Source organism: Dipodomys ordii, unplaced genomic scaffold, assembly GCF_000151885.1.
Source record: "Dipodomys ordii isolate 6190 unplaced genomic scaffold, Dord_2.0 Scaffold92, whole genome shotgun sequence".
In the NCBI taxonomy this organism is placed as follows: domain Eukaryota; kingdom Metazoa; phylum Chordata; class Mammalia; order Rodentia; family Heteromyidae; genus Dipodomys; species Dipodomys ordii.
The window spans coordinates 409,735-431,657 of NW_012267308.1; positions in this window are offsets into that span (position 1 = coordinate 409,735).

A 21,923-nucleotide genomic window follows, 5' to 3' on the forward strand; every position below is an offset into this window, starting at 1 on the left:
TGAGTCTAAAGCTTCTATGCCTGGTTTGCCCAGCCTCTGAGGAGGGGGGGACAGGTACAAGACTGTCACCAGAACATATTTACTGGCCAGGCCTGGCTGTGACACCTGTCACAATCCATTGGAAATTCATCCCTTGCCCTCTCCCCACCCCATGCAAGGAAGGTTAGGCCTACAAGGAAGTGAAAGGTCACTATCAGGGAGCATATCAACCATCCTGGCAGGAAAAGAAAAGCAGACCACAGGTGGGAAACTGAGGCCAAGTCTTACAATAGACACTGAGTCAGCTAAGCTCTGAGCAGGCTACTACTGGTGTTGTTGCTCCTGAATTTAGAGAGACAGAGTAGGGACCAAGTCTTGTGGCCTACTCACCCACAGACAGGTAGGTGTGTGTACATACTAGAGGAAGAGAGCTTCCTGTGGTCCCTTTCTGCCTCTGATGAAGAATTCAGTGTTGTGCTGGATATTTAGAGTACATAACTAGTGTTCTAGTTATTACAGAGTAATTTCATGAACAAGTACTACCAGGAGGTTAAAAACACCAAAAAGAATAAACTTGCCAACAGGTCCATTGCACATGTGGTGTGTGTGGGTGTGGGTGCTCTGTACTGGAGCTTGAACTCAGGGCCTGGGCCATGTTCCTTAGCATTTTTACTCAAGGCTGGAACTCTACCACTTAAGCAACACCTCTACTTCGGGCTTTTTTTTTAAATTTTATTTTAGTGGTTAATTTGAGATACGAATCACAGATTTTTCTTCCCAGTCTGGCTTTGAATTGAGATATTCGGATCTCAGCATCCTGAGTAGCCACCAGTGCCTGGCTAAAAAGACATCTTTGATTTGTGAAAGCAATGTGTTTTTGAAGACAGTGCTCACTTAACAAAATCTCCTGGCATTCTCTAGTGAGTTCTCATAGTGGGTTCCAAATATAAAATTTGAATTTCAAAAAACAGTCATCTGTTTACAGAAGTACCCATATGGTAGGCGTCTGATATTTGTATTCAAAAGCATTGAATTCTTTTCAACTCTATTTCCACAAAAACTGACGATGCATAAGTGTAAGTTCTGGTGCTGCTAGCTCATGTTTGGAATCCTAGCCACTTAGAGGCTGAGATCTGAGGATTGCAGTTTGAGGCCAGTCTGGACAGGAAAAGTCCTTGAGACTCTCTCCAATTAACCAGTAACAAGTCAGAAGTGGACATGTGGCTCAAATGGTTAGAGCACCACTCTGGAGTGTAAAAGTTAAGGGGCAGTACCCAGTTCAAGTCCCAGTTACTGGTGTGCACGCGTGTGCATGCACACACACACACATATGCACACACAATGGTAGCAGCAGTGGGCTTATGTAGGATCCTGGGCATTCTACAAAGCACCTGAAGGTGTGTGGAACTCTATATTATACACCAAATACATAACGAGGATCTCATCAAAACAGCTTCCCAAAAACTAGTATTTAAAGTCCATTTTTACCAGCTCAGTTAATGGTCTTGCTCTGAGAAATAGCTCAAAGAATTATAGAAACCCTCTCATCAAAATGCTGTCACACTTCCTGTTCTCATTGTCCGCTGAGCAGGTTTTGGTTTTATCCATCCAGTTTTCTTTCCCCTTAATGTCTCCCCGAGGTCTCCAGAGATAAGCAATGCTTCAGATTTATGATCCAATGTAAAATACAGCTCTGTTCTCTGCAACGGAAAGCCAACATCCTAATAATACCTGGACAAGTACACCTTTCCAATAGTGTCCAGAATGAAATTCTGAATTTTGAAAATGCATTATTTCATTTATAACTCCTTTAAACATTTTACTTATCGCTCCCAGGACAGGAACCAGGAAATCTGCCCTGTAAATCCCAGGTTGGAAGAAAAACCAATAGGAGCCAATGGCTGCCCTGCAGTATAGTGCTAATCAACTTTCTACCAGGCACAAGCAAGGAGAAGTTTCCAGTATCTTTGCCTTCTTTCCTTCCATGCAGCAGCTCAGAACTCTGAAGGGAAAAAAATGCCAAAATCAAGAGAAACTAAACCCTCAAAGAAATAACAACCCAATTAATAAATGGGCAAAGAAGCTAAAAAATAAAAATAAAAAAAGACTTCTCAGAAGAAGAAGTAAAAATGGCACATGAAGAAATAATATCTCTTGCCATCAAGAAAATGAAAATCAAAACAACACAGATTCCAACTCATTCCAGTTAGAATGGCCATCATCAAGAATACAAACAACAGATGCATGGTAGGGATATGGGGTAAGGAACTTTAATACACTGTATTAAAGTGGGAATGTGAATGTGAACTAGTGCAGTTTGGAAGTACTCTTAATCCACAGATACCACACTTTGGCATTTATCCCAAAAAATCACAAGTCAGGATACTGTAAAGACATTTACACAACCATGTTCATTGCTGCACTATTCGCCATAGCCAAGTTATAAAACAGTCTAGGCCTGGAAGGTGGCTCAGTGGTAGCCTAGCCTTGATCTGAAGAGTTGAGGGACAGCACCCAGGCCCAGAGTTCAGGCCCCACAACCACAAAACAACAAAAACAACAACAAAAACCACTCTAGATGCCCTACAATGAATGAATGGATCAAGAAAATGTGTGTATGTATGTGAGAGAGAGACAGAGACAGAGAGAGAAACAGAGAGAGAATAAAATTTTACTAATCCTTCAGGAAGAATAACATTATTTCATTTGCAGGAAAATAGATAGACCTGGAAATATTATATCAAGTGAAGTAAGACAAGTTCATAGACACAAAAGGCACCTGTTTTCTTTCATATGCAGAAGTCAAATCTAAATTATAAATATATATGCATTACAAACATATAGATAATTTAACTATAAATAATTTACATCTAAATTAGAAATCTGTATGTAAATCTACACAAAGTCACATGCATATATACACAAATGTGTTAACTAAAGTAGGTATACACAGAGGAAGATTCCAATGGCGCAACTCCTTTGAATAATTAACTTACAGTTCCACACAATGAATGCCAGGAAAGCTGGAACACATGTCTTTGGAGGTAGAGGGAGGACAAGGGAGAGGGCAGCTGAATATAGAGGAAAGGTGGAAAAATTGTCATAATGTTCAATGTACACGTGTGAAAATGGAAGCAGGTAATTGGGATGGGTGGGGTTGAGAGAGGTTAGGGGAGAATGATGGAAGAGGTGACATTGACCAAGACACATTGTACTCATAAATTGACAGGTTGAACTGAAACCTTTTTATCACTACTTGAAGTCAATAATTCTTGTTTGTCACTACTTAAGGTTAATAATTTTTAGAAAGAGAATATAGCCAGACACTGGTGGCTAATGCCTGTAATCCTAGCTACTCAGGAAGCAAAGATCAGAGGATCTTGGTTCGAAACCCAGGCAGGAAAAGTCCGTGTGACCCTTATCTCCAATTAACCACCAAAAAGCCAGAAGTAGAGATGTGATTCAAGAGGTAGAATGCTAGCCTTGAGCACAAAAGCTCAAGGAGAGTGCCCAGGACCTGAGTTCAAGCCCCAGGAGAAGGAAGGAAGGAAGGGAGGGAGGGAGGGAGGGAGGGAGGGGAGGGAGGGAGGGAGGGAGAAAGACAGGCATACAGACATTGCTGAAGTATTCACAATAGCCAAGTCATAGAAACAGCCCAGATGCCCTACAACAGATGAGTGAATCCACAAAATATGGTACCTGTACACAGTGGAATTTTACACAGACATTAGAATAAGATTATGTCATTGCAAGAAAATGGATGGACCTAGAACAAATCATGTTAAGTGAGATAAACCAAGCTCAGAGACACAAATGGAGCACATTTTCTCTCATATGTGGAAGCTAGAATATGTAAACATACACATGAACATATCCAGGGTTGTATGCAAGTGCACACAAATGTATTAATCAAAGTATGGTACTTGCAGAGAAGAATTCAGATGGCATAATTACAAAGAAAGCGCATAGTCCACCAAAATAAACACCAGGAAATTAGCATTTAAAAGATGTAGGGGGGGGCAAAGAGAGTGGGAGAGAAAATGAAGAGAGATAAGATGGAGGAGAATATAGTCATCATATTCAATGCCTATCCTGTCAAACTAAGAAAACGGAAGGGATGGGTAGGTTGGGAGAAATGGAGGAGAATGATAAAAGTGGTAATATTGACCATGAGACACTGCACTCATAAACTTATTTGTTGAATGGTAACCTCTTCATACAATTACTTAAAATAATGGAATTTTTTTTAAAAAAAAAACAGTCCTCCCTCTCACCTGTCTTCCCTGTTCATGTTATGTCTATAGTATGTTAAAATATATCTAGGGGCTGGAAAGGTGGCCCAGTGGTAGAGTGCTTTGTCTTGCATGCATGAAGCCCTGAGTTCGATTCCTCAGCACCACATAAACAGAAAAAAGCGGAAGTGGTACTACTGTGGCTCAAGTGGTAGAGTGCTAGCCTTGAGCTGAAGAGCTGAGGGATAACACCCCGGCCCAGAGTTCAGGTCCCAGGACCTGCAAAAAAATAAATAAATAAAATATATCTAATCTCTCTCTCTCTCTCTCTCTCTCTCTCTTTCTCCCTCTGTTTCTGCCTTTACAGTCCTTCTGCCTATGACAAAGTGTAATACCGATGACTTACAAGACCTTCTTCACCTGGGTCCTGCTTTCCCTTCCACTCTCGCCACTCACCCCATTCACCCCTTTTATAAATAGTTCGGGATGTTGAGGTGTCACATAGGAATAAGAACTCTGACTCAAAAGGAACTTGGGGAGGCAAAGTTTACTTCTACGGAGGGGTGCACCATCAGCCAAAAATCGCGCAAGCAAGCACACAAGAGCAGGCAGGCTGCTCCTTTTATAGCCCCAATCCAGCAGGCTCCACCCCTCTATTCCCATTGGCTGAGCTCAGATTGGCAATCTGCAAAAGGGTGTGGCTTAATGACCAGAATGCAACTAAAATTCAAGGAACTTCTAGCAGGATATCTTAATTAAAGTGGAGCAGTAACTAAAGTGCAATTCACAAGGTCCAACCACCTGGCCCAAACTGGAACCCTTCAGAAAAACAATTCTCTTGATTAACAGTAAGGAAGCAAACTATCTTGATAGAAAAGACACTTTCCTCACACTCCACAAAGTCTCCCCTAATCCCCTAGGTGTGCCAACACCAGCAGCTCCTTGACCGCCCCCTCCATCTTCTCAATTTCAGCAATGGTGCCTACTGGGGAGACACCCTGCCTCCATCTCTACCTTGCTCACTTCTATTCCTGATCTGTCTTGGCCATCATCCGTATAGGCTCCCTTCCTGGCCTAGCTCCATCATCCTTTCTCCCAATTACCTGTGAGATGTTCACCTTGATTACACTCCACATCACTGCAAAAGGACTTGGGACCCAACATGTCGTAAACATTCATGGAGATGTGCTACATGAATGAAGGAAGAAATGAATGAATGATAGCTCAGAGGTAGTGAGAAGTTGCAAACATAGATGGGGCAAGAGACAGGCTCTTGGTTGAAGAGGACTTTGAACTGTATAGACGGAGAGACAGTAGCCCAATGGAGGTGACACCCCACTCTTTTCCTGGGGAGCCTGAGGAGGGCAGAGATGGCTCTGTGGAACCTAGATTCCTTCCTCTGGAAAAGTCAAGAAAACAGCTATGAGAATGCAATGACTGAGACTCTGGAGAAGACCCACACAGGGGACAGGCACCCCCTCCCCTCGGGGTGAGATTGGCAGTGACTCAACCAGATGCCAGAGCAGCCAACACTTGCCAAAAGGAATCCCACTAGCCAACAGTGGGGCTGCCGATTTCCAGGCCTCACTCTTCTCACACCTCCCCTCCTTTCATCCTCTTCCTCTTTGCTCTCCTCCTCTTCCTCTTTCCTCCTCCTCTTCCTCCCTGTCTCCCTCCTCCTCTTCTTTTCTTCCTTCTTTCCTGAGAAACAGGTGGATAAGACCTCAGGTGGTATAAGGTGTCTCCCCCAAGTTGGGCAGCCTCGTTGAGAGCTAATAGCTAAGAGGCTTTGCCTCAGTTTCCCCTGGTACCTTCCTTCCTTTCTTTAATTTTTTTTTTTTGGGTCCGGTCGTGGGGCCTGAACTCTGGGCCTGGGCGCTGTCCCTCAGCTCTTCAGCTCAAGGCTAGCGCTCTACCACTTGAGCCACAGCGCCACTTCCGGCTTTTTTCTTTTTGCTTATGTGGTGCTGAGGAATCGAACCCAGGGCCTCAGGCATGCAAGGCAAGCGCTCTACCACTGAGCCATCTTCCCAGCCCCTTTCTTTAATTTTTTTATTGCTATTCTAAAGGTGATATATAGAGGGGTTACAGTGATATAAGTCAGCTCCCTATTTTTACTTTCAAATAAACTTTTCCTCTACTTCCATTTTTCCAGCCTCATCATTGTCTATCTGGTGGGAGTCCTCTTCAGAGGTGTCTGGTACTTTCTCTGTTACCATGTGTGGCTCCTGTAACAAAAGTCTTCAACATCTTAGTCTATCTTCTGTGTCTTCTCCTTTAATTCTTGGTCAGATTGAGATAATGAACTCAACCCTCCCCCACTCACCCCCCCCCATCCTGTGAACATTGGTCACAGGACATTCTCCCAGGGCTGAAGGAAGGGCCAAGTCTAGCTGAATTCCACCCCCTTACCCTGCCCCTGTATCCTTGGCAAAGGGACTGAGCCTCAAAGAGGGCAGGTAGTGACTTCTGCTTTATGGAAGAAGCAGCTATGCATAAAAATGCAAATATGAGCTTCTTGTTCCCCTTCCTGGGCTTATATATCTCTCTCAGACAGACTTAAAAAAAAAAAAAGGAAAATGTGTAGCCAAAGACAGGGCCCCTCTGGGTAAGAAAGCAATAGCAAAGTGACAAATGTCATGTGGGTTTAAGCAAAGTTCCCCACAGTTATTAACACCCCCCACCCCCCGCAGGGAAATAAGGCTGACAAATGCACAGCCCATCCCCCTCCTTCTACCCCAGTCCTTTGAAATAATATCGGCCCTGAAAAGGGAGCAAGAAGGAAATAACTCAAAGACTTTAAAAGCAAAAGTTTCTGTCTGCAAACCAAATGGGCTGAATTTTTATAGGCTCGTTTGGAAGGGCATGAAAACATACAGTTGCTGAAGAAGGCTTTCTCTCCTGGGAGCCTCAGACAGGGGCACAAAGGGACTCCCTGAAATCTGAAATCCTCTATCTCCAGTTCCTCTGAGAGCTGAGCCTGCCCCTCCATCCCCCTCCCTTATCCTCCAGGGTCAGGACCCTGTTCATCCAGAAGTTCTGAGGAAGTTCTGGTCCATTAAGCATGTCAACAGCCTCAACTCTGATGCCATCTAGAGGCATGGATTTGTTTTCTCTGCCCATTAAAGAATTAACAAGGCAGCTGATGACTCAGGCCTCTAATCCTAGCTATCCAGGAGGCTAGTATCTAAGGATTGCAGTTCAAAGCCAGTCTGGGCAGGAAACTCTGTGTGACTCTGATCGCCAATTAATCATCAAAAAGACAGAAGAGGAGCTGTGATTCAAGTGATAGAGTACCAGTCTTGAGCAAAAAGCTCAAAAACAGTACCTAGGCCCTGAATTCAAGCCCCAGGACCCACTCCCCCCCCAAAAAAAAAAAGAATTAAAAGACAGGAAAATGTTTTAAAGCAAGTTGATTTGAAAGTAAAAAGAAAGAAGCAAAAAGAAAACAGCAAGGTTCCCAGAAGAGAAGGGTCCTGAAGAGGAGTCCAATGAAATTCTCTCCCAAGGCAGTTTTTATAGTATAGCCTGTTTCCTCCCCTGGGCTTTGTTTGCACTGACTGCTTGGTGGCTTGTGCATGATCAGTCCTGGCTCTCTTCATTGGCTAAGCAGACACCAGGGCATTCTGGGAAGAATAAGCATGGGTGTGGGAATCGAGAGCATTATGGGAAGCAGTAAAGTTTGAACAGGAGCCCAAGGCACTATGGGAACAAGAAGCTCCATTATCGGACATATGTTATTGGTCACATGTTATGCCCACCATACATTATCCCTATATCCTGAACAGTTCCCCTTTTCTTCCTTCAGCTCTGTCTACCACCTCACAGTGCACAAAACGGTGCTCAGAAGCGATGGTACCCATTTCCTTCTCCAACTTTCACAGCAGCTCTGAGGGAGGCATTTTTACTCTCCCATTTTGCAGATGTGGAGCTGAAACAAAACGATCTGAATGTGGTTCAGCGTGGAAATGGAGGAGTCAAACTCAGTCTAACTTCGAAGCCTAGGCAAGAAGCTCTTATTAAAACTAGGTACTGTTATCAGATGAGAAAACAGAGAAGCCACATTTTAAGAGGTCGAATCTTGGAGTCTTTATTAAATAAAGGCCAGCAACTGCAAGGTAGACTCCTGTCTCAAAGACCAGCAGCCAGCAAATACAGTTAACATTGTTAGGAAACTGAGCCATGAGGGCCAGAGAGGAAAGAAAACAAAAACAATACCAACAAACCAATTCAGCTCCAATGGAGAGCTGGATTGGGACGCCATGTTGACAGGGCAAGAGCCTGAGAAACCAGAGTCAGGGTAGGAATCCAGAGACACGTGGCATGGTGTCACATGAGCTAGCCCCAGCCTAAACAGGGTCAGGTCAGGGGGCAAGGGTCACAGGACATTCCCAGTCCCAGGCACTGGACAGGTTCAGTAACCTATCAGCCAAGTGCCCACCCCTGTCTCCAGGGATTCAGGCATGCCCATCACCTGGGAGGTGTGGGAGCTTCTCCTTCCCACCATGAACACAAAATGCCAGACCCTACCATCCACCACGGGTCCAGGATGGCACTGACCAGACCCGATTGACCTATTTCAGTACCAGTGGCTCACATCTGTAATCCTAGCTACTCAGGAGGCTGAGATCTGAGGATCCATGGTTCCAAGCCAGCTCAGGCAGACAAATCTGTGAGACTTTCATCTCGAATTAACCACTAAAAAAGCTAGAAGTGGAGAGTGCCAATGTTGAACAAAAAAGCCCAGCAAGAGTACAAGATCCTGAGTTCAAGTTCGGGTACTGGTGCGCGCGTGTGTGCGCGCGCGCACACACACACGAACACGATCTGCTGTTCTTTCTTCTTTGATCATGATCTGTTCAGCGGAAATAACAGCTTCCAGCCAGCATGAGCATCCAGACTCAAACTCACTCTTCCTCAAACACTCTTCCCCACTTAGTGGGGCGGGACCAGTGGTGTCCCCTAATGAATCTAATTTACAGTGCAGACAATCGACTTCCCTGAGTTGCACTGCTGGTTTGATAATGAGTGTTCTCCTCTAGCCGTAGGGAATGAGGCCTGCAGGAACAAAGGCTTGGTAATCTGGCCAGAATTTGCATGAAAACTGTCCCCAATGGGGGATATTGTAAAACAGTCATCCCAGGGTTGCTGTGTAGGAGAAAAAGAAGCTCTTTCCAAGAGAAATAAATGGCTCTTCCCAGAGACCTGTCAAGGGCTCATCTCTTAGAGCAAAGAGGCCTTTGATTCTACCTACAGGACTGCTTCATCTGCTCTGGCTCGGTACCAACTTGTCCTTGGACATCCTGGGGCATAGAATAGTCCTAGAGAAACCCATGGCCTGGTGGTGGAAGGAATAAGGAGCCTCTACTAATCTCTTCAGAGGCCTGAAATTCCCACAATAAGGGAGTCATCTTTTTACAAGATGCTTTAAGAAGGTAACACCTGGGCTAGGAGGTGTGGGAGCTTCTCCTTCCCACCATGAACACAAAATGCCAGACCCTACCATCCACCATGGGTCCAGGATGGCACTGACCAGACCCGATTGACCTATTTCAGTACCAGTGGCTCACATCTGTAATCCTAGCTACTCAGGAGGCTGAGATCTGAGGATCCATGGTTCCAAGCCAGCTCAGGCAGACAAATCTGTGAGACTTTCATCTCGAATTAACCACTAAAAAAGCTAGAAGTGGAGAGTGCCAATGTTGAACTGGGCTGAAGTGGGCCAAGTGTCTGTTGAGAATCCCAGTGTTTTGGTTTTATTTTGTGACAATATTGGAGCTTGAACTCAGGGTTTGGGCACTGTAACTTCTTTGTCTCTCAAAACTGGCCCTCTACCACTTGAGCCACACCTCCACTTCTGGCTCCACTTCTAGTGGTTCATTGGAGATGAGAGTCTCATGGATTTTCCTGCCCAGGCTGGCTTTGAACTGTGATCCTCTGATCCCAATTTCCTGAGTAGCTACGATTACAGGTGTGAGCCACAAGAGCCCAGTTCCTTCTTCTTAACAGCTAAAACAGCTAAAAATTCAGGAGATCACCTTGTTCCTGTTCTGTTCCAGTAATAAGAACAACTTCTCTGGAATGCCTCCAAGGACAAAGACTGAGCTCATAGTCAACCAAGCCAGGTCCCCATCTGAACCCTCCTGAAATCACTGGTTGAATCCAAAAGAATCTAGCAGCAGTGGCCAGACCAGGACAGCTGGAGGAGAGAGGGCAGCGGTCCTACTGATTGAATGGAACAGAAGGAAAGTGCCACTCCTGAAGAAAGAGTACCAGAAAAAGAAGTCTGGCTGCTGAGCAAGTGGGAAGAGGTGCCCCCTGACCTCTCTTTGGGCACACCCCTGGAAGCTGCCTCAGAGAATGCCTACAGAGGCACAAGTGGAGTCTGGACATCCAGGGTCAGTTTTATTGGAGTCCATTTGGCCCTGAAAAGGCTGTTGGAAATGACTTTGGGATCAGGGACATCCAGACTGAATGAGCCCCCAGACTCAGAAGTTAAGCAGCAAGGTCAATTTTACTTGTGCAGAAGAGGGTGTAACTGACAAGCTTTTGGATTAGCAAGCATGCTGGGTAGGCAGTCTGCCCAAAGTTTTGTTTTGTTTTGTCCCAACCTGCAGGACGTCAGCAAGGGCAGTGAACCTAAGCTAGAAGGAATGAAGGGAGACACGAAGAACGACAGCAAGACAAGGGTTCTGATCAAGCTGCAAATTTTTATTTTTCACACAGGGGTATTTATATGCTTGGAATAAGGAAGCTTTCTCATTGGTCATTAAGGAAGCTTTTTCATTGGCCATAGCAGTGCAGGATGTTTGCTTAGGGCAGGGGGAAAGGGTGGTCGTTAGCAGTTGCAGGATGTTTACTTAGGGCAGGATGAGGGTTGGATTCTGTAAACTCAGCCTCAAGATGTTCCAGTGAGATAGTCAAGCCTATTATGTTGAGAGACTCAACTTTTGGCTCCCAACACGTTTCTTTTTTCTTTCTTTTCTTTCATTTTGGCCACAAGGCTGGAACTCAGCAACTGGGCACTGAGCTCTTTTGCTCCAGGCTAGCCTTCTACCACTTTAAGCCACTAAACCACTTCTGGTTGTCTGGTGGCTAACTAGAGATAAGAATCTCCCCGACTTTCCTGCCCAGGTTGGCTTCAAACCAGGATCCTGAGATTTCAGCCTCCTGAGAACCTAGAATTACAGGCATGAGCCACAAGAGCCCAGTTCCTGGTTTTATCCCTAAAGCATCATTGAGCTCCTCACTGCTCCTCATCCTGAGTGATCAGAACTTAGGTTCACAGTCTTAGTTTGATTGCCTAGTTTGAAATGGGGTCAGAAGTTTACTGGATTCATTACCCAAGAGCACAATGCCAGGCCAAAGCAGGAACTAGTTAGAAAAACAACCCTTTGTTTCTCATAGGGTAGGGCTCAATTGAAGTAATTTTTTGTTTCAAGAAGAGTCTGTAAGGTTGACTGAAAGAACACATAGACAGTTTAAATATTTGTGATTTTTCTGGGAATTTTGGGTTGGGTAATATTGTAGAAGATGGAAGCTACCTCTGAAAGTATGGTGCTTATGTCAAGCAATTTTTCAAGAGAAAAGATTTTAATTTTTTTTCTGTTCCTGGGACTTGAACTCAGAACCTGGGCACTATTCTTGAGATGTTTGTTTGTTTGTTTTTTCTCAAGGCTACTTAGTGCTCTATCACTTAAATCACAGCTTCACTTCTAGCTTTTTTGATGATTAATTGGAGCTAAGAAGCTCACAGACTTTCCTTCCTGGGCTGGTTTTGAATCAGAGCCTTCAGCTCTCAGATTCCTGAGTAGCTAGGATTACAGCTGTAAACCACCAGTGCCTGGCTAAGATCTTAATTCTTACATCCAAAATTATATCTGAGGCTGGGAAGGTGGCTCTGTGGTAGAGTGCTTGCCTTGTATGCATGAGGCCCTGGGTTCAATTCCTCAGCACCACATAAGCAGAAAAAGCCAGAAGTGGTGCTATGGCTCAAGTGGTAGAGCACTAACCTTGAGCTGAAGAGCTAAGGGACAGCACCCAGGCCCAGAGTTCAGGCCCCCCCAAAAGAAAAAAAAATACATCTGATCTTCTAGAAAAGGTTCAGCATCTTTTCCACACCCTGGATTACTGGGCAACAAGTTTGCTTATTGTAAAATGGATTTGCTTATCTCTGTCCACATATGGAGTAAGCAAATCCATCCTCAAACCAAATGAATCTCTCTACACTCAGCAATTCTGTTCCATGATATTCCAGGAAGTTTTCAGAGGCATTGAGGTGGATTTGAGGTGGAAGAGCAGCAAAGTCATAAAACAGAGTTCTGACTTCAGAGGGGAAACACAGGACAAAGGTGTTTCTGGCCAGAGAATTGAGCTATTCCAGCCACACAGACGGAAGGGGAGGGGGGGGGGGGGGGGGGGGGGGGGGGGGGGGGGGGGGGGGGGACACAACTCCAGCTGGAAAGGTGAGACATTTGGGGAAGAGTCTTGAGTGCTGAGCTGGGGAGATTTAACTTGATCCTGTAAACATTAGGGACACCTGAAGCCTTCAGCACAAGAGAAGGTCTGGATCACAACTTGACTGTAGGAACATGAACACATGAACTTGACAGGGAACTTAAACATGAGCACAGGAAACTTCAAAGAGAGAAAAAGAAAGACAGGCAGAGAAAGAGAGAGAGAGAGGCACAGAAAGAAACAGATACAGACAGAGACAAATATGGAAAGAGGTGGATGGAAGAGGGGTGAAAATGTTGAAAGAGGGGGACACAGATCAAGATTCATTGTATACATAAACTGCTTTGTTAAACGGCAAAAAAAAAAGTCAATACACATCCTACAAAATTAAGAAAAGTGCGGGAAGAGATGAGGTGGGAGGGATGGGTGAGAATGTTGAAAGGGATGACATCAATCAAGATGCACTGTACTCATTAACTGCTTTGCTGCATGGCAACCCCTTTGGACAACTACTTAATTATAACAAAGTATTAAGAGAGAAGCCAGATGCTGATGGCTCACACCTGTAATCCTAGCTAGTCAGGAGGCTGAGAGCTGAGGATCACGGTTCAAAGTCAGCCTGGACAGGAAAGTTCCGGGGACTCTAATCTCCAATTAACCACCAAAAAACCGGAAGTGGCAATGTGGCTCAAAAGGGAAGAGTGCTAGCTTTGAGCACAAAAGCTCAGGGATAGTGCCCAGGCCCAGAGTTCAAGCCTCACAACTGACAAAAAAAAAAAGGAGGGAGAGAGAGAGAGAAAGAGAGAGAGGTGGAGTGAGACAGAGAGAGAGAGAGAAAAGCAGACTAAAAGTACAGAAACCAAGAGACAGACTGATTTACAGAGTGATAGACAAACAGACAGAGAGCAAGAAAGACGAAAGATATAAAGAGAGAGAATGTGTGTGTGTGTGTGTGAATGCAGAGCATTGGAAAGAAGAATTTGTTGTTTAGAAGTAGCTGTTTGGAAACTTTAAACGTTCAGGGAAAAATAAGGTCTGGTGTAGAGAAGAGGCAGGAGAGGAGGGAAGGGCAGGTGGTATAGTTTAACACACTCCTGTTTGCTTATGTATCCAGTGCTGAGAGGAAAGGAAGCAGAATGAGTGGCAGAGACTGCTGAGAGAGGCGGAGTGGGACAGTCCAGGGCCACCAGCATCTCCTTGGCCCCTGAGCCCCATGCAGATGGAGCCTTCGGCCCAGCAAGCAGACAGCCCACCTCCCCCCTCTCCTGACCAACTTCCCTGAGTGCAATCTGTGTCTCTAATGCTAATATGAAGTATTGATTATCTCCCTGCAGGAGTCCTGAGTTGGTGGTTGTCCCTGGCTGCTGAGACTGGCAACCAGCAGCCTCTAAATTGTGTTTATGGGAAGCTTTTACCTGAAGGAGCCATCATTTAGTCCTGATCGATAACCAGTCAATCCACCTGCTTTGCACATTGCAAATCCTCCAGATCCGTCCACAGAAAAGAAAGAGAGAGGAAGACAATGTGTTTATTGGAAAAAAGATGGCAGAATGACAAACTAATGCAAACTCTTAGGCTAGTGATTACATAAGCATTTTTTTTTAAATGTTGGTGCCAGTCCTAGGGCTTGAACTCAGTGCGCTGTCCCTGAGCTCTTTGGTTCAAAGCAGTCACTCTACCACTTGAACCACAGTTCCACTTTTAGCTTTTTGGGGATTAATGGAAGGTAAGAGTCTCACAGACTTTTCTGCCTGAGCTGTCTTCAAACTGTGATCTTCAGATCTCAGCCTCTTAAATGGCTAGGATTATATGTGATCCGCCAGTGCCCAACCAAGCCTTGATTTTAAAAAAAAATGAAGTGCACTATTTTGAGTGATATGCTAAATCAAAAAAGAAGTGATATGCTAAAATCAAAAATATGCTAAAATCAAAAAAGAAGAAAAGGAGGAGAAAGGGGGAAGAGAAGAGAGGAGAAGGAAAAGAAGAGAGGAGAAGGAGGAGAGGGAGAAGGAGAAGAAGAGGAAGAGGAGGAGGAGGAGGAGGAGGAGGAAGGAGGAGGAGGAGGAGGAAGGAGAAGGAGGAGGAAGAAGGAGAGGAAGAAGATGAGGAGGAAGAAATACTTATAGGACCAGGTAGGAAGGAATCCACTGTTCTATGGCCTTCACCTTGTACCAGCTGCTTGCATTATCTGGACACCTGAGACAGGTATTAATATTCCTACACTCAGCAGGAAACCTGCGGCCCAGAGATAACATATGGAGCTTGTAGGTTAGAGGTCCTGCTGAAAATCAGGAATACTGGCTCCTGTAGGGGAAGCCTCGGGCAGGATGAGGCTGGGTATCATGGGGCCTGAAGTGGGGAACATGGGAGGAAGAGGGCTCTGGGAAGACGGGCCTGGGCCCTTGCTTCCCCAACTCAACTCCCTCACTATGTATCAAAGGAGCTGCAGAACCATCCAGAATCATCCAGACCTTTCCAGAACTGGCAGCTTCCTTCTCTCAAGCCATTCTCCAGCTCACTCTCTGGCCCCCGTGACATCCCAGAATCTAAAGTCCCCCGTCCCCTGCCTGACGTGACTCTTTCCCAGCTCTAAGCCACGCACCAAACACCACGCTCAGGAAGTGTTCCTCAGCTCTTCTCTCCAGGGATTTTCCTTTCTCTTGCTCCCTTGGTCCTCCCACTTGCCAAGGTGAACTGGAGGAGATGGGGTCCCCTCGAGTTGGCTTTGGGGGAACCCCGTGTGTTCTGGTTCCCAGGAGTCCTGTGTGCAGCCTCTGGCCCAGCTCCAGAGGTGTGCATCTGCTTCCCCCCCCCCCACCTCCATTTGTGTCTCAGGTTTCAGCTCACCTGCCTTGAGCCACAGAGTGAGGATGTGTGGGCTACCCTAGGCCCCACAGTCTCCCAGCCCCCATCTGATAGAACCGGCAAAGGATGAACAGACAAAAACCAGAACCTGTGAGCTTTCAAACCACACATTTCTCACATGGCCATGTTAAAAGTTCCAGGTTCTTGAAACGCTGGCATCTGTCCGCGGGTGACCCACCCTAAAAAACACCACCAGCCAGGTCTTGGAAGGCAGCTGATGGCAGCGTGTGGGACCTGAACTCTCTCCCTTGCCGTGATTAGAGGAAGGGAAATGGGTTTCCATCAGTGACTCATCTTTCTGCTTTTATGTCTCAGCTGGGAAAATTGTTTTCCCCTTCAGCTTCATCAGACAATTCCCGCAACCCCCTGGCCCTGGGCACTGACTGGAAGTAACCTTCTAGAAACTGTCCCTATATTTGGGACGTCTCTATGCCTGCCTCTCTTGGTCTCTCAGTCTCTAGGGCTCTTGGTCTCTCTCTGTCTTATGGTCTCTGTCTCTTGGTTTCTCTCCTCTGTCTCTCGCTGAGTCTCGTTCTGTCTCTCCTCTGTTTCTGTGTCTCTCTTTGTCTCCATGTCTCTCCTTTCCTTTGTCTATCTCAGTCTGTCTCTCTCCCTCTCTCTCTCTCTTTCTCTCTCTGGCTGTGTGTCTTTTGGTCTCTGTCTCTCCTCTCTCTATTTCTGTTTCTCAGTCTCTCTGTCTCTATTTCTGTGTCTCTCTGTCTCTGTCAGTCTCTCTCTCTCTCTGCCAACTCTCTCATGAAGCCAATACATTTACCCTGTTCAAGTGATTACCCTGATTCTGGATACTGGATACTGACTAGAAATGTCACTAGGTCTCTCTCTCTCTCTCTCTCTCTCTCCCCTCTCTCCTCTTCCTCCTCCCCCTCCTCCTCCTCCCTCTCTCTCTTTCTTTCCCTCCCTTTGTACATCTGTGTCTGTCTCTCTGTTTCTCTACTTTTGTTTCTCTGTCTCTGTCTCTGCCTCTCTCCCTCTGTGTCTCTTTTTATCTCTGTCTCTCTTATAAACAATCACACATGTGATTGATCACAAGGAAGCTGCACAGCCTTGGCTCAAATAGCCCATAGATAAAGGAGCCGTGTTGCATTTATCAGCCTCCCTGGGTGATGTTTGGCTGTGTGCACTGGGCCTCCAGGGGCCAGAAAGACAAGGCTTCCCCATCCACTGGCCGTCCAAACAAACACTTAGTAGCCCTGGACACAGAACAGTCCACCCCTTCCACCCTCCCGCGCTCTTTACCACCCCCGGGGAAGGCTAGGAGCCTCACAAACCCAGTTCACTCCATTGCCTGGGAACGGTTGAGAGTAGGGCCCTGCAGTCCAAAGAGTAGAGTCTGGGTGTGGCCAGAGAGGCGGCTCAGGGGCCTTTGTCTCCAGCCGAGCTTAGCCTCCCCAGACAGCTGGGGGAAGGGGATGCACTCTTGGACACTTGTCTAGTTTAATTAACTAAATACTTACTATCTGTAGACACCATGTCAGTAGGTTTTAGAATGCAAAGTGCCAATTTTCTCTCATTTACATGTCAAAGCCACTTCTCTGAGCAATTCTTACTATTTTTCACTTCTCCTGGATGTCAGGTAAATGTGTGGCTCAGTTGAAAGGCTGGGAGATGAAGCCACTTATTTGGTAAAATGGTGGAGTTCTTTTCTTGCTGTTATTGGTCATGGGACTTAAACTCAGAATCTGGGAGCTTGCTGTTCCTGAGCTTTTTCGCTCAAAGCTACTGCTCTACCACTTTGAGCCACTTCTGGTTTTCTGGTGGTTTATGGGAAATAAGAGGCTCACAGACTTTCCTACCCCAGCTGGCTTCAAACCACGATCCTTAGACCTCAGCCTCCTGAGTAGCTAGGATCATAGGTGTGATTCACCAGGGCTTGGTTCATGCTGAATTTTCTAATATTAACAATTGAGGTCTTGGCCAGAAAGAAAGAGACTGAGATAGAGTCCTTACAAAAGAAGCCCCTCCTATAAGGTTGGGAACCTAACAAACACCATCCATGAGACCCTGGCGTTTACCACACATAGGAACTAATGCTCCCTTGGAATCAGCCTTCCCAACTTCTAGATCTAGGAAAAATAAAAATTTATATTGGGTATGAAAGATTAAAAATTAGAATTACATTTTACAATTGCTAACTGCTGATTTTGCTTTTGTAAACTTGCTCGCCCTAGCACTAACCCCCACCCCTTCTGGAAATAAGGAATTGAGTAAAAAGTCTCTCGGAGCCCAGATGCCAGCCCAGATGCCCGCCCCTGGGACAAGGTTTGTGGTCATAGATAAAGAACAAACAGGTAAGTTTTTCCAGTTCCTGTTTGAAAATTCCTTAAGTGGCTAAATGGGACCCAAGATAGGGACCCAAGATAAGGACCACCTGGCAAGTCCAGCAAACTAGGCCAAATGTTAATCAATCACAAGCCTGTAACTATGTAAATTTCCCTCCAGGGTGACCGCTCCCCCTAGACTTGCCCTGAGCCAACTGTTTTAAACTTCCCCACTAGTAAAAATGATTGCTGGAGTACATAGTGACTTTTAAACGGGCCAATCCCGGGGACACCTGGTGTTATATGCTAATCTTGTGGATTTTGCCTTTAAGAATGCCTGTAACCGCTTCTCGGGGCTCTCTCCCCCTTGCCGGGGCAGAGAGACCGTTTACGCAAACGCTGAATAAACTCCTCTTGCTTGTTGCATCTACTTGGTTTGGAGTCTTGGTTTCTGGGGCGCCCTCTCATAGACGAAAGTATCCCAGAAGTCTGGGGTCTTTCAGGTATAGATGACCCAGCCTAGGGAATTTTGTTTTGGCAACCTAGATGGAATAGGCAGATATTTGTGTGTGTGTGTGTGTGTGTGAGAGAGAGAGAGAGAGACAGAGAAAGACAGAGAGACAAAGATAGAGACAGAGGCAGAGAGTATACTGGGACTTGAACTCAGGGCCTCAAGCTCTCACTTAGCTTTTTTGAGCAATAGAAGCTCAGGGAGCCAGACTGGTAGCTCATGCCTGTCATCCTAGCTGCTCAGGAGACTGAAATCTGAGGATGAAAGTTCAAAGCCAGCCCAGGGTGGAAAGTCTGTGAGACTCTTATCTCCAATGAATTACTAGAAAACTGGAAGTGGTGCTGTGGCTCAAAGTGGTAGAGTACTAGCTTTGAGCAAAATGAGTTCAGGGTCAACACCCAGGCCTTGAGTTCAAGCCCCAAGGCCAGAGTAAAAAAACAAATCTGAAGCTATTGGTAATAAGCTTAGGGAGGGATAAGAGGGTGAACAAGTAGTTTCATTTGGCTGCTTGAAACACACGTATATACATAGACACACCTATGTACACACATGGGAGACAAAGTAAAGACTTGAAAGCAAATTTCCCATCCTCAGCCAACACAGAGCCTCTGATGGAAATTTACACGTAATTTTCATCAGAAATTAGGAAAGACAAGTGTTTTTGTCACTTGGGGCAAAATTCCTTTGCCTCTCCTGTTCCATTTTCTGTTTTCTTTTGGACCGACACTGAGACTGGAACTTGGTACCTAATACTTTCACTCATTGGCTAGTGCTCTAGTGCTCCACATAAGCACATCCTGCCACGGGGTCTTTGGGATTTTAAGAAGTGAACACAGCTTCCTGTATGAGCATTTCTTGTTGCTATTGTCACTTTGAGTTTTGTTGTGGTAGTGGTGGTATGTTTTCTTTTGTGCTTGTCCTAGGGTTTGATCTCAGGGCGCTGTACCTAGATTTGTTTGCTCCAAGCTAGTGCTCTCCCACAGCTCCACTTCTGGCTTTTAGCTGGTTAACTGCAGATAAGAGTCTCACAGACTTTTCCTGAGCAGACTGGTTTTGAACAGTGATCCTTAACTCAGCCTTTTTTGTAGCTAGGATGACAAGGAGTGGGATATTGGCTCTCAGCTTGCCTGAAATATTTTGAAGCTGGAGAGATTTCTTACAAGCTAGAGGAAACAATAAAAAAAAAATCTGCTTACTGCAGGAGGTCTGATTTATTGACAGGAATCCAGCAACACTACACACACTATTGGTAACCAGCTTAGTAATGAGCCTCTTCCATGGAAATTGGCTTATTATCATCCATTTTTGTCAGTTCTCAGTTCTCTTGATCTGCTTCCCTCCATGGCTCCAGGTAAGAATATGAGGTATAAACAGCAGAGTCCAGACCCATCGCTGGTTTTTTGTTGTTTTGTTTTTTTGGTCAGTTGTAGGACTTGAACTCAGAGTCTGGGAACTGTCCATGAGCTCTTTTTGTTCAAGGCTACCACCTTGAGCCACAGCACCACTTCCAGTTTTCTGGTGGTTCATTGGAGATAAGAATATCACTGATTTTCCAGCCCGGGCTGACTTTGAACCATAATCCACAGAGACAATGGGACACCAGTCTCCATTCGTGTCTGAACTTAATGTTCAGAACAAAGAGATGTTAAAGAGACTTGTAATGAGAAGTTGTGTTTTTTTTTTAAAAAAAAGCAGTTTGATTGAACAAGCTGATGTGTAATGCAAATGAACAACTTTATCCCATGATTCCTTGCTCTGAAGAGAACAAAATTTCTACAGCCCAAAGGAGACATGACAAATGGGAAGCATGGTAACTGTCGATTTATACCTGCAAAGAATTAATCAAGAGTCCCAGAGGAGACAGTGGACTGCAGCCACTACAGGTGCTCCAGGGCAGGAACGACTGGAAATAACACTGAAGTCCATTAGGTAGCGTATCACCCCGACCACAGGATGCTGGGGGAGGGGTTAGACCCTACAACCCACATGAAGCACCATGTAGATCTTCATTTGTGTTTATGAGTGACAGACAGCACTAGAACTCAGGGCCTCGTGATCTCACCTAGCATTTTTGTTCAAGACTAGTACTAGACAACTTGAGCTGCAGCTCCACTTCTGGCTCTTTGCTGGTTCACTGAAGATAAGATTCTCATGAACTTTTCCTACTCAGCCTGGCTTTGAACTGTGTTCCTCAGATCTCAGCCTCCTGAGTAGATATGATTATAGACATAAATCATCAGAGCCTGGCTTTGCTTTGTTTTACAAAACAACTAAAAGAATAGTCTAATTATTAGTCGACTAAAAAATTCTGCTTATTGCCTACTTTATGCCAGCCTTTTAAACAAAGCTCTATAGCCCTGAACTGCAAAACAACAACAACAATAATAATTAGGTGGTAATAGCCTCGTACTGATCATTTTACAATGATAGATGAATTTAGTAAAAGATAGTACACTTCAGCCAGACACAGTAGGTAGTATTCATAAAGGCCAGCCTCTAGTTTGCTCTGCCCTCCCATGATTTCTCCTCTTCTGTGTTATTTCTGGCTGGGTGGAGGGGTGGGGGTAAGAAGGAAGGGAGCAGACACCTCAGCTCGCAGGCCTCCATGAGCCACTTAGAAGTGGGTAAAAAATGGGGGGGAGGGGGGAAGAGGAATGGAGAGAGGAAGGGTGGGAGAATACAGTCAAAATATGCCATGTATATATATGTGTGTTAGGTTTTTAAAAAGAGGTAGCCGAGTAAGAACAGCAGCATGCACGTGGTATTCAGGTAAGGAGTAGGTTTATTCATCGTTCTGGCTGGCACCAGGCCATCTTAGTCCTCCACGCGGTGGGGAAAGGCCTGGGAAAGAGAGCTGGGAGAGCTGGGAAAGAGAGAGAGCTGGGAAAGAGAGGAGAGCTGGGAAAGAGAAGAGAAGGAAATTGCTGAGAAAGATCTAGAAAAGAGCAGAGAGAGTGCCTGGGCCTGCGCTAGGCCTTATCTAGGGTATGGGCGGAGAAAGGTGTGGCCTCATCAAATTCAGATGTGACCTCAGCGGATGCAGATGTGACCTCTTCCAGGTGTCCCAGTTGCCTAGGTAACGCAGGTACTGGGTGGAGACTTTGCTGCGAGGAGGGTGGAGTCTGCTCACCATCCAGGAGCGGACCTTACAATATGAAAATGAAAACTGAGAATGTGAGGGGATAGGTGGGGTTGGGAGAGATGGGGGAGTACAATAAAAGGGGTGATGTCGATCAAGATGCATTGTACTCATAAACTGACACGTTGAAATCAGACCCCTTTGTAGGATTGCTTAAAGATAATCAAATAAAAATATAATGAATATAAGTGGGAAAAATCTGGGTGTGGTGGCTCATGCCTGTAGTCCTAGCTACTCAGGAGTCTGAGATCTAGGGATCCAGGTTTGGAGCCAGCCCAGGAAGGAAGTCTGAGACTCTTATTTCCATTGAACCAGCAAAAAGATGGAAGAGGAGCTGTGGCTCAAGTGATAGAGCAGCAGCCTTCAGCAAAAAGACTCGAGACAGTGCCTAGCCTAGGCCCAGGACTAGCACCAAAAGAAGGAAAAGGAGGAGGAGCTGGACGGAAGGGAAGAGGAGGAGG